The 12,105-nt window shown below is 35.2% G+C and overlaps 1 long non-coding RNA gene and 1 other non-coding gene across 2 annotated transcripts in view; both read left to right on the top strand.

Annotated features, from left to right (window-relative positions):
• Positions 1-2,965: 2,965 nt before the first annotated feature.
• LOC128628503 (uncharacterized) overlaps positions 2,966-12,105 on the top strand; it is a 53,341-nt gene continuing 44,201 nt past the window's right edge. The window contains exons 1-2 of the long non-coding RNA XR_008392909.1: positions 2,966-3,214; positions 7,602-7,701. This is a non-coding gene — a long non-coding RNA (uncharacterized LOC128628503). The remainder of the gene's footprint in view (positions 3,215-7,601; positions 7,702-12,105) is intronic.
• Positions 10,648-10,754, top strand: LOC119054663 (U6 spliceosomal RNA). Its single transcript, XR_005083563.2, has one exon. It is a non-coding gene; the product is annotated as a U6 spliceosomal RNA (small nuclear RNA).

Raw genomic sequence — 12,105 nt, 5'->3', positions numbered from 1 at the left:
ATTTATTTCTACATGTTTAAAGTTTAGTCACCTTCAAAATACTCTCTATTTGATGCACTACACCTATCAAGACATTTTCCACTATTCAAGACAGTTTTTATTTACATTTTTATTCCTGTTTATTCTATTACAGTTGTCCCAACTTTCCCCCCCTTTTTCCTCCTCCATCCAGCCCACCTACCCCCAGTCTCCATAGTTCTCCTTGATTTTGATGCTTCTTAGTGCTTCTACAGTTTTTGTTTTACATCTTTCACATTGACAAAATGTTTGCCTTTGAAGACTTTGTTCAGCAGGGCTGAGGTGGTGGGGAGTCACTCAGGGTAAGATTGGGTGAATAGGGAGGGTGGGGCGCATGAGTCATTCTGTCTTTGTGTACTGGGGTACAACCAGAGCCACAATTCAAGAGGGATTTGAAATGGGGTCTAGAATTTGGGGTGTCCAGGCATTATAAAACATAGGATGTCCTCACCCCCACAAGTCTGAACTGGAGGATGGAACACATGGAGCAGGGCCATTGAGAGTTACCTTGCATATCAACAGTTTTGCAAATAACCACAAAAACGGTTATTTAACATATCTATAAACTTTTGGTCAGTTTAATAGATATGTTAAGTAGCTGTGGTCCTGCTTTGAGCCAGGAGGATGGGAGTGACTTTGACCCAGAACATAAGTAGGAGGCAGCTCCCCCTGGTTACAGCTCCTGTGTGAGAGCTTGGAGATGGTTGGCTTCATGCCACGGACCATGGCACCTGGACTTACTATGGCAGTCCAGAAAGGCTGGAAAAAAATAAGAGAATGATGTCAGGTGCAGCCAATTGTGTGAGGAGTTGGATATGGGGATGCGGAAGAAGATTCACACTGGGATTTAAACCCAGGTGCAGCAGCCATGTGAGTTGGAACCATGTGGTTTGGGAGAACCATGTGGTTTTGGTGGAACCACACGGTTTTGGGGCTCCTTTTGCCACATGGCTTAGGAAGCAGGAAGGACAATGCAGGATGAAGGATGGGAACAATGTTAGACCTTGCAGTGAAGGAAAGGGGTGAAAGGACTCTTTCTGGTGGGCCATGAGAAGGTGCCACGTGGGTTTGGATTAAGAACTGGAGGTCGCGGCGACAACACAGCTGATGGTGCTGGGAACCGCAGGAGGCCTGCCAGCCAAGCACAGATTACTGGGAAGAACGGATGCTAGCTGAGCCACAGACTTCTATTTTTTTTCCCTGAGATATGGTATCCCTGACTGAGCAAAGCGGGGAAGGAAGGGCTGTGTGTGTTTGTGGGTGTTTTAAGGGACTTTGGGATTCTAATGAAGACATTAAGTCATTAACTCTAAGTTTGTATAACTTTTGAATAAATAGTTCCTTTCCTTTTCATCAGTCTCTGACATTGAGAGCCATAATTCCCTGGTGGTGGGCCAGGCGAACCTAGTACAGGGGGACCCTGGGAGAAGGGAGTCCATTTGGTAATAGTATTTTGTCACCCCCTCCATGGGTCCATTCTGTCTCACTTGGTCAAAAACTGCTGAACACTCAGTGTGGTGTGGGCAGGTGCACTCCCAAATCACCAACATGAAATGGGAAAACACATTGAAAGAATCTTCAAAAAATTTCACTGAAGCTGAATGCAGCCTCTCACAACATTTCCGGCTGGTACACTAATACAGATGGGTTCCTAGAATATTTACCTAGAGAGGGGGGAGCCTGTACTTCAAGGAGCCCACCCTCCAGAAGATAATTCCGTTTGGGGATATACAGACACACACACATGATCAGACATTGTTTATGTCATAACTAAGTTTTCCTGTTTGCTATTTATCTTCTAGCATTTCATGTAGTATCCAAATATATTATCTTATATGATTCATCAAATTTTAACATTCTTAGAGTGACTGTTCATATTACAAGGTTATAAAAACAATCAAGCTCTCTTCAATAGTTTTATGTTTTAACTTTCTACATTTAAATATTTAATCAACACAAACTGTATTCTAGTGAAAAGTATAAATTATGAATTCAACTTCATTCCCTGGACAGTTCTCTTTCAGATCCTGCCTTTCAAATCCTGCCATGAAAGAAAGGCATCTGGAAGGTTTTCTTCATGTTGGCTGCTCAGCACTTACCAGCAAAATTGTGCCTTTACATGAGATTCAGGCAGGAAAAAAGGGGCCTCTTTTCCTCAAATGGATTTCAAAACTGCAGTTGTGTAATAAGTGCAAGACAATCCCTCCTGAGTATTTGTTTTTACAAACTCAATGAAAGCTAACCTGTAAATGCAAAAGCTTTCAGTAACACACCTTTTTTCCCCCTGCAAAATATTCTCTCCTAATTCCCAAACCACCTCCCTTACAGACAGTGAGGCTTTAAAGGGGCAAGTACATCCACCCCTGGAAATAAACAGTAGCACCTTATCATGTATTATAACACTAAGCTCATGGGTTTTCATTATAATAAACATCTTCTCAGTTACTTGAAAACCAACCAAATAAATAAAAGCTTCTTAGTGGTAGGAAAAATGTTTTCTATAATCCATAAATTCCCCACAGAAACCATGGAAGTAAAGGAAAAGAGATGTAAGTCTAAAACTGTAGCAATATTATCTGATGTGGTTTATCTGGTATAAAATAGAATAAAAATGACATGTTAACATTTAACTGCAGTATTACTCAATTTTCCAAAATTGTCTATGTCATATGTAATTAAGATGCACTCTTCTTAAGGTATCATGCCACCTAAAATCATTCTGAGGGCATATTGGACATTGGCCTGTTGCCTTCATTTGAAAGAATGCACAGTATTCAGAGAAAAAATTAACTCTCAAATTTAAATAGTGCAACTAGTTTGAGAGCTGGAAGAATTATTTGACAAGGTTTGTAAAATATTATTTCAAGGTTCTCAAACTAGGTTAATGTTTTTCTCACCATATAAATTTTCTGCAGTTCCAAATAGAGTGAAGGGTTTCTACAATTGAGAGGTGCGTTCGTGCCTGCCTTTCTTTGAGAAAGGGCTTTGAGAAAGCCCAATTTATAGTAAATACGAAATTGCTCAAATGCATTAGAAATAATTACTTTTAAAGAAGGCTTACTTTAAAGTTCATCTCAAAAGCAAAATTCTTTAGTTTACATCTTCAGGTAAAATTGTTTTGCTTTTGGGCAAAGTCTTTCATACAACTTATGAAGCAAGAGGCAAGTCAAGTACAATCTTCAGAAAAAATTGTCAGGTGAGTTTCTGAGTGTGAACATCTATAAAACTTCTATAAAACCATAAACAGTATTATAAGCGACAGAGCTTCACCTTTGTTGAGTAAATGCCTATTTTAATTGATAATATCTAATTATGACTTGTGAGGAAATCAATGAAAAAAGACATACTAAAAAGTTATACAGTGTAAGGATAGATGAGTTGTGAAAGTAGTATGACTGAATGTTAATTAGAATTTCAACATAAAGAGCATGCAATTGATCTAGATTTTGTGCCTAGAATGTTGTACTATAGCATATTCTGTGATTCAATACAGTATAAATGAATTTGTTTTATTATGACTGTGTATATTTTGGAAATGAATAGTAATAAAGGCTTGTTTGATTTTGAAAATATTGAATTTGATTAAGTAGCAAGATTTGTGCCTATTAAATTTAATTGTCTGGAACTATAAAATTCAATTTAATTCAACAGACATTTATTAAAAAATTAATATATTTCAGGCACTGTGTAGATACTTTAAACTTAAAAAAACCTTCATTATAAAAGTAATATACTAATTTTGTATTTACAGAGAGTGAACTCTTGTTTGAATGTCCCTCCCCTACATGCAACCTGAAAAATGACAGAAAATATGTGAAAATTAACTTTAATGACATGCATGCAAATGCTTGAACAAGAGAAGAGAGATTCACAGCCAACTAAAGCTATACAGCATACTGGACAAGTGACATTGCAGGGGTGAACCCCACACTTGTCATAGGCGAGACCACCTATGTGGCAGTCCCATATGGGAACCCCAAGATCTACCCTTTCCAGGAGGTCACCCCACTGTAGTCACAGAGGAAATAGCTGCAGCTGCCAAAAGACAGGCTGGTGTGGTGTCACAGGAACTGTGGGGAAAACCATCTGATGAAAGCCGGTGTTATGATGGAGGCACAACAATACAGATACCTGATATTGGAAGAAATTAGACTGACTAGAAAAATCACAAAATAACTTTGAAATGAGTATCTGAAACAATAAATATACTCACTATCGAACTCAAAACAGGATGTTATAAAACAAAAAGGAAACAGTAGAAGAAAACACATTAGAAGCATAATGAACACTTAATTATTGATATGAAAAAAATAAATGGGTGGGGAATAAATTATACACATTTTAGAAATAAATTAGTGAACCAGACAGATACCATATGATGTCACGTATAAGTTCAACCTAATCAACAAAACAAACAAGCAAGCAAAATAGAACCAGAGACATGGAAATAAAGAATAAACTGAAGGTGACCAGAGGGGAGTGGGGAGTAACAGGAAAGAGAGGGAAGGGTCAAGTCAAGGAACTTGTATAAAGGACCCATGGACATGGACATGGACAAAGTGGGGGGCAGAGGACTCAAAGTGGAGGGTGGTGGGTGGGTGGGCAGGGGAGAGTATTGGGGGAAATGGGACAACCGTAAGTGAATGACAATAAAAAAATTAAAAATAAAATTAAATAAAAAAATAAATTCTTGAACCAAAAGGTCAAATCTAGAAATTCTTTTAGAACCAAGCAAGAAATACCAAAACACAAAGCAAATGATGAGCAGGATAGAAATGATAATAAAAAAGAGTAGAAAATTAAAGGTTGTTTGAAAAAAAAAACAATTTTAGATTTAATCACCAAGTGAGAGAAAAGATATCAGAATTTACAAAGAAAAACAACAGTAATTAAGTGCCAGTGGAAAAAAGAACTGATTTATGAAAGTGGTGTTGGTAAATTAAAATAACAAAATTGAAAACCTAGATAAAATGATAATATAGGCAAATTTCTAGAAAATTAATACCAAAATGATTAAAAACAAATTTGAAATATCATTTGAACATATCATTTGAAATATGTTTGAAACAAACATAAATACATATGTAAAACTACCAAAGTTCAGATATTTTTATGAGATTTTCAAGGAAAAGATAATCATCTTAATCAAATTGTTTTAGAGCAAAGGACCAGAGGGGTGACTAACCAACTGATTTTGCAGTTATTGAAGGCACAGTACTAGCACCTAAAATAGACAAAGACCATAAAACAAAATATAATTTTTTTATAAACAGAAGCAAAGTGAATCAACAGATTTAAGATGCATAGAAGAAACAAATATTCAACAAGATTACTATATACATGACCAAGTTAAAAATTCGGTTATTTTCATACAACCAATTAAAACTTAGAGAAATGATGCATGTCATCACAGCAGCAAAACTAATGTACTTTACATTTACAAAAAGTAAATTACAAATTTTATAAAAAGTGATATAAGAATTTTATGGAGCTAATCCAAGAATGCCTTTAGAAAGATAAAAGGAATCTTAAAATTTAGAATTATGCTATTAGGGGATAAAAGTGTCTATGCTGTATAGATAGCAAGTCTTTAACATTATGCTATAAATGCAAATGAATGCACTTCAAATCCCATCAATCAGGGTCCCATGGAACCTCACAACCTAGTTATAACATTAATTAAAATAATATGTAAAGAATAATCAAGACAATTTTTTTAAATGCACACAAATTTGGATTGGCATAAAATCATTTATGGTAAAAATTAAGAGCTGAATATGTAGTAATTATCACGAGTGTTAGAGAAGAGTAGAAGAATGAAACTTTCTGAGGATTCCTATTATTATAATTATGGAGTATATTTTATCCACACTAATAAATAACCATATGAGGACATATTTGCAATCTGTATATACATTTATATCTATTACTCACTCTTTGACATTGCGTTGTTTCACTCCCACAAAACTAAACTTCCAGAATCTCTTGGTTGTACCCATAATTCAATGTTGTTTTTTTTTCTTTTTTAATCAACAACTTCTTTTTTATTGTTGCTTAAGTACAGCTGATTCCATTTTCCCTTCATCACTGCCCCCTGACCCCAGCCATCCCCACCTCCTATCCTTGATTCTATTCCCCTTTAGTTTGGATGACAGTATAATATGCAACTTCCTGAATGCGAATTTATATAAAATAATATTACTATTTAAAATTTTGTTATTTTTCAGTGTGCAATATTATTCATAACCTTTCCATCTAATGCTAGGATGTGAATGAGTGAAACTCAAATCCTGAGTGAAACTTCAGCAACAAAGGAGATACAATTTTTTTATTGTATATTTTCCATTACCATTTATCTCCCTTATACTCCTCCCCATAAGCACTACACTGTTGTCCGTGTCTGGGAGTCCTTATTCTTTGTTCCTTGACCCCTCTACCCTCTAATCTCCCCCTTGGCTATCATCCTGTTCTCGATCTATAAGTCTGTCTCTATTTTGCTTGTTAGTTCAGTTTCATTAGATTCCAGATATAAATGAAATCATATGGCATTTGTCATTCTCAGACTACTGGCTTATTTCACTTAGCATAATGTTCTCCAGGTCCATTCTGGAGGTAAAGGGTAAAGTTTTCCTCTTTTTTTATGCCTTAGAAGTATTTCATTATGTAAATATCCCATAGTTTTTGTTTTTTTTCCCACTCATCTACTGATGGACACTTGGGCTGCTTCCACATCTTGGCAATTGCATATAATGCTACAATGAATATAGGGTCACTTATGTTCTTTGGAATTAGTGTTTCAGTTATGAAGGAGAAAGATACATTTTCTTTGCAGAAAATTTACTCAATAAATTTACTCAATATTATTAATATTTACTATCCTACTAGCAATTGTGTCTATAATACTATCTATTTAAACTACCTTTTTTTTTTGCTTCTGAGTGTTGAATTACACTGAGAAACTCCCCTATTTAATATTAGGTTCACCCATATGTTTTACATATAATATCTACAAGGATATTAGAAATATGCTCTTATGTTATTAATTCCCAAGAAGCTAGTTAATTCTCCCTAAACAGTTTGAGTAGTGATTATTTTTCCTCTAGTATCAAATACTACCAAATTATTTAGCTAAATAACATTGTAATTTTGAGCCATACCTATATCATCTGCCTAGTTTTCTATACCAGTTCTTTATATGGTGAAATTTAATTTCATATATATAATTTAATACTAGGTAGGGCTACTATATCCTATTTCCTTTCCATACTCATTAACAAATTTTTTAAGAGTATCTTTTGCATTTCCACATGTAAGTGTTATTCTAGAAATACTTTATAATCATTCGTCAAGGTAAAATTACCTTTTGGCTCATTGATTGGAGGTGAAAATAAATTTACTGATTTATTTTCAGTCCCCACCCTGTTGTTCATGTCCATGGGTCATTTATACTTGTTTTTTAATTAGGCCCTTCCCCTTCTTTCCTCTCTTGTTCCCCTCATTGCTCCTCTTTGGTCCCTATAAATTTGTTTCTTGTTTTCATGCCTCTGGTTCTATTTTGCTCATTTGTTGGTTTTATTCATCAGGTTCCTGTTACAAGTGAAATCATATGGTACTTGTCTTTCACCACCTGGCTCATTTAACTTAGCATAATACTCTCCAGTTCCATCCATGTTGTCACAAAAGGTAGGAATTCCTTCTTTCTCTCTGCTGCGTAGCATTCTATTGTGTAAATGTACTAGTTTTGTGATCCACTCATTTACCGTTGGGTACTTAGGCTGTTTCCAGCACTTGGCTATTTTGAATAACACTGATATGAACATAGGGGTACACGGGTTCTTTTGAATTGGTGTTTCAGGATTCTTAGGATGTATTCCCAACAGTGGAATTGCCAAATCAAAAAGACAGTTTTTGCTTTTGAGTTGTTTGAGTAAATTCCATACTATTTTCTACAGTGGCTACACCATCTATATTCCTATCAACAGTGCACCAGAATTCCCTTTGCTCTGCATCCTGGCCAGCATTATTGTTTGTTGATTTGTTAATGATGGCCATTCTGAACAATGTGAGGTGGTATCTCATTGTGGTTTTAATTTTCATCTCCCTAATGGCTAGTGATGCAGAGCATCCTTTTGCATATCCCTGGGCCCTCTGTATGTCCTCCTTTGAGAAGTACCTGTTCAGGTCCTTTGCCCATTTATCGAATTGTTTGTCTCTGGTGTTGAGTTATATGAGTTCTTTATATATTTTGGAGATTAAACCCTTGTCTGTGTTACTGCTGGCAAGTATGTTTTTCAATATGGTTGGCTCCCTTTTTATTTTGCTGATGTTTTCTTTAGGCATGTAGAAGCTTTTTAATTTGATGTACTCGCATCTGTTTATTCTTTCTTTTATTCCCTTGCCCTATATGTTGTATCAGCAAAAATATTTCTGTGTGGGATGTCTGGAATTTTATTGCCTAAGTTTTCCTATAAGACTTTTATGGGTTTAGGGCTTATGTTTAAACATTTTATCCATTTCGAATTTATTCTGGTGTATAGTGTAAGTTGGTGGTCTAGTTTAATTTTTTTGCATATACCATTCCAGATCTCCCAGCACCATTTTGGGAAAATAGTGGAATACAAAATCAATATTCAGAAATTGAAAGAATTTTTCTACAACAACAATGAAATATCAAAAAAGGACACTAGGGGAAAAATCTCATTTACTATAGCAATAAGAAAAATAACATAACTAGGAGTAAACTTAACCAAGGATGCACAAGACCTGTACCTGGAAAGCTACAGAACAATGAAGAAAGAAATCAAGGAAGACACAAACAAATGGGAGTATATACCATGTTCATGGATTGGAAGAATAAACACCATCAAAATATCCATACTACCCAAAGCAATCTATAGATTTGACATAATCCCTATTAAAATACCAAAGACATATTTCACAGATTTATATCAAATATTTCAAAAATTTATATAGAACCAAAAAAAACCTCCAAATAGCTGCAGCAATATAGAGAAAGAAGGACAGAGTAGGAGGGATCATAATACCTGATATCAAACTGTACTACAAGGCCACTGTAATCACAACAGCCTGGTACTGGCATAAGAACAGAAACACAGACCAATGGAACAGAAAAGAGAGCCCAGAAATAAAACCATGTCTTTAGGGTCAATTACTATTTGACAAAGTAGGCATGAAAATACAATGTACTAAAAACAGCCTCCTCAACAAATGGTCCTGGGAAATCCTTATGTGTCTTTAATGTACTTAAGTAGAGTTTTAATTTTTTCATAACATGGAAATTTTCATAACATGGGTTTTGAAATTTTTGTTTGATTTATACTGAGTCCATATTTTTAACAATGTAAATAACATTTATCATATATTCCAAATTAGTCACACTTTTAGAAAATAAAACTATGGACTTAAGTATAGCAGTTAATCTAACCAGTTAAACTTAACTATCACTTTGTTTCTAATGGACATTTTAATTGATGCTCTTGAATTTGATATTTATAAAATCAAATCTATTGAAAATGAAAATGGTTTTAGATATTACTTGCAAATTCTTATGCCTTATTTAATTCTGGTTGCTAGTATATTTTTGAGGATTTTTAATCTATATTCATGTCACATACTCATTAACAGATTTTTTAAGAGTATCTTTTGCATTTCCACATGTAAGTGTTATTCTAGAAATACTTTATAATCATTTTGTCAAGGTAAAATTACCTTTTGGCTCATTGATTGGAGGTGAAAATAAATTTACTGATTTATTTTCAGTCCCCACCCTGTTGTTCATGTCCATGGGTCATTTAACTTGTTTAGTGTAAGTTGGTGGTCTATACTTATTGTGGTGTCTGTCTTATTATATAATCTGAGTACTACTAGCCTCATAGGAGAAGTTGGGCAGTTTTCCCACTCTTCTATCTTCTAGAAAAAAATTGTTTGAAGGAGTGGCATTAATTCTTTCAGTGTTGTTGCACACAGTGCATACAGGACACAGTGAAGCCTAGACTTTGCATGTGTGTGTTTGGTGTGGGAGACAGCTCTGAAACTGCTAACTGAATCTATTTACTACAGGTCCTTTGAGGTTTTCTCCTTAGGTTTCTAGATGTTATATTCCTTCCTCTGTCAATTTTGGTAGATTGTGTTTCCCTAGGAATTTTTCCATTTCATCAAAATTATCAGATTCTTTGGTTTACTATGATCTATACTATATCTTAACACTTCATTTTATTTCTTTAAAGTAGCATATGGTGTTGAGATATATAAATTGAGTTGAGGGCATGACAAGAAGGGCCCTAGAAACATTCAACTGGGATCCTTAACAGTAACCAAGAAAAACCATACTCAGTACTGCTCAGTCCTGTTTGAAGTGAATCAGATTTTTCATAACTCAGGTATCCAAAGGAAAAATAGAGTAGCCTTGTTCTGGAAAGAGATCAGTTAAACAAATTTTCTATAATACTTTACAGTTTTCCATTATTAAATAAACCAATTCCAAGCAATCCAACAAATATTATCAAGAGAAAAGCCAATACTAGCCAATATACAGATACCCATTGTTTGCTGTGTTTTGCTTTGTGTTTTAAAGTAAACATAATTGTGATCTTTAAGAAAATAAATGATGTGCTCACTTCGGCAGCACATATACTAAAATTGGAAAGATACAGAGAAGATTAACATGGCCCCTGCAAAAGGATGACATGCAAATTCATAAAGTGTTCCATATTTTTCACAAACCATTTTGCCTCCTCCTCCAACTGATTACACACACACGATAAAAGGAGTAGGTGGAAGTGGAGAACATCAAGATACCTGCAGGAATCTGCACCACTGAAATTCACAGGTATTATACCACAGAAGTTCACACCATAAACCCAGGGAGTCAGAAAAGATCAATTTTACAAGCTGAGGCTAACAAGAGGAGTCTCACAAACAGTGGGAAGACAAAGAAACAATTCCCAAATGAAAGAAAAAGCAGAAGCCTCAGAAAGAATGTTAGATGAAACAGAGGCAAGTCAACTATCATATATTAAATTCAAAGCACTGATTATTAGGAAGTTCAAAGAGCTCACAATGAGCTACCAGAAACTACAGGGGAGCTACAATGATCTTACCCTAAACCATATCAACATGAAAAAGGAAATAGAAACAATCAGCAAGGGACAAGAGGAAATGAAGAATACAATTTCTGAATTGAAGGACACAGTACAAAGTTTCAAAAGTAGAACATATGAGGCGGCGGATCGGATTAGCGAGTTGGAGGACAAAGTAGAAAACATCTCACAGAAAGAGCCAAAAAACGAAAAGAGGCTCAGAAAGAATGAAGAGGGATTAAGAGAAATGCAAGACAATATGAAACTTAATAATATCTGAATAATAGGAATACCAGAAGGAGAAGAAGAAGAAGAGATGGAAAACATATTTGAAAGAGTAATGAGAGAAAATTTCCCTAACTTGATGAGAGAAAAAGTCACACAAATCCAGGAATCACAGAGAGTCCCAATCAAGAGGAATCCAAGGAGGCCCACTTCAAGACACATCATCATCAAAATGGCAAAATTCGAAGAAAGAGAGAATCTTAAAGGCAGCAAGGGAGAAAAAAGAAGTAACATACAAGGGAGCCCCAATAAGGTTAGCTACTGACTTCTCAATGGAAACATTCCAAGCAAGAAGAGAATGGCAAGAAATATTCCAAGTAATGAGAACCAGAGGCCTACAACCAAGGCTACTTTACCCAGCAAGGCTATCGATCAAGATAGAAGGCCAAATAAAGAGCTTCCAAGACAAAAGAAGTCTAAAAGAATATGCCTCCACCAAACCAGCCCTACAAGAAATACTAAAAGGACTGCTTTAAGGAAAGGAAGGAAAAGAGACAGACAGAGAGGAACACAGGTACAAAAATGGCAATGAATGAGTACCTATCAATAATAACCTTAAAAGTAAATGGATTAAATGCTCCAATCAAAAGACACAGAATAGCTGCATGGATAAGAAAGCATGACCCACACATATACTGCCTACAAGAGACCCAAAAAAGCTGGGGTAGCAATTCTTGTATCAGACAAAATAGACTTCAACAAA

The sequence above is a fragment of the Artibeus jamaicensis genome, unplaced genomic scaffold, assembly GCF_021234435.1.
Source record: "Artibeus jamaicensis isolate MK-2021 breed Jamaican fruit bat unplaced genomic scaffold, CSHL_Jam_final contig_787, whole genome shotgun sequence".
Lineage (NCBI taxonomy): Eukaryota > Metazoa > Chordata > Mammalia > Chiroptera > Phyllostomidae > Artibeus > Artibeus jamaicensis.
The sequence above is the reverse complement of the archived record's forward strand: the minus strand, read 5'-3'. Positions and strand labels throughout refer to the sequence as shown.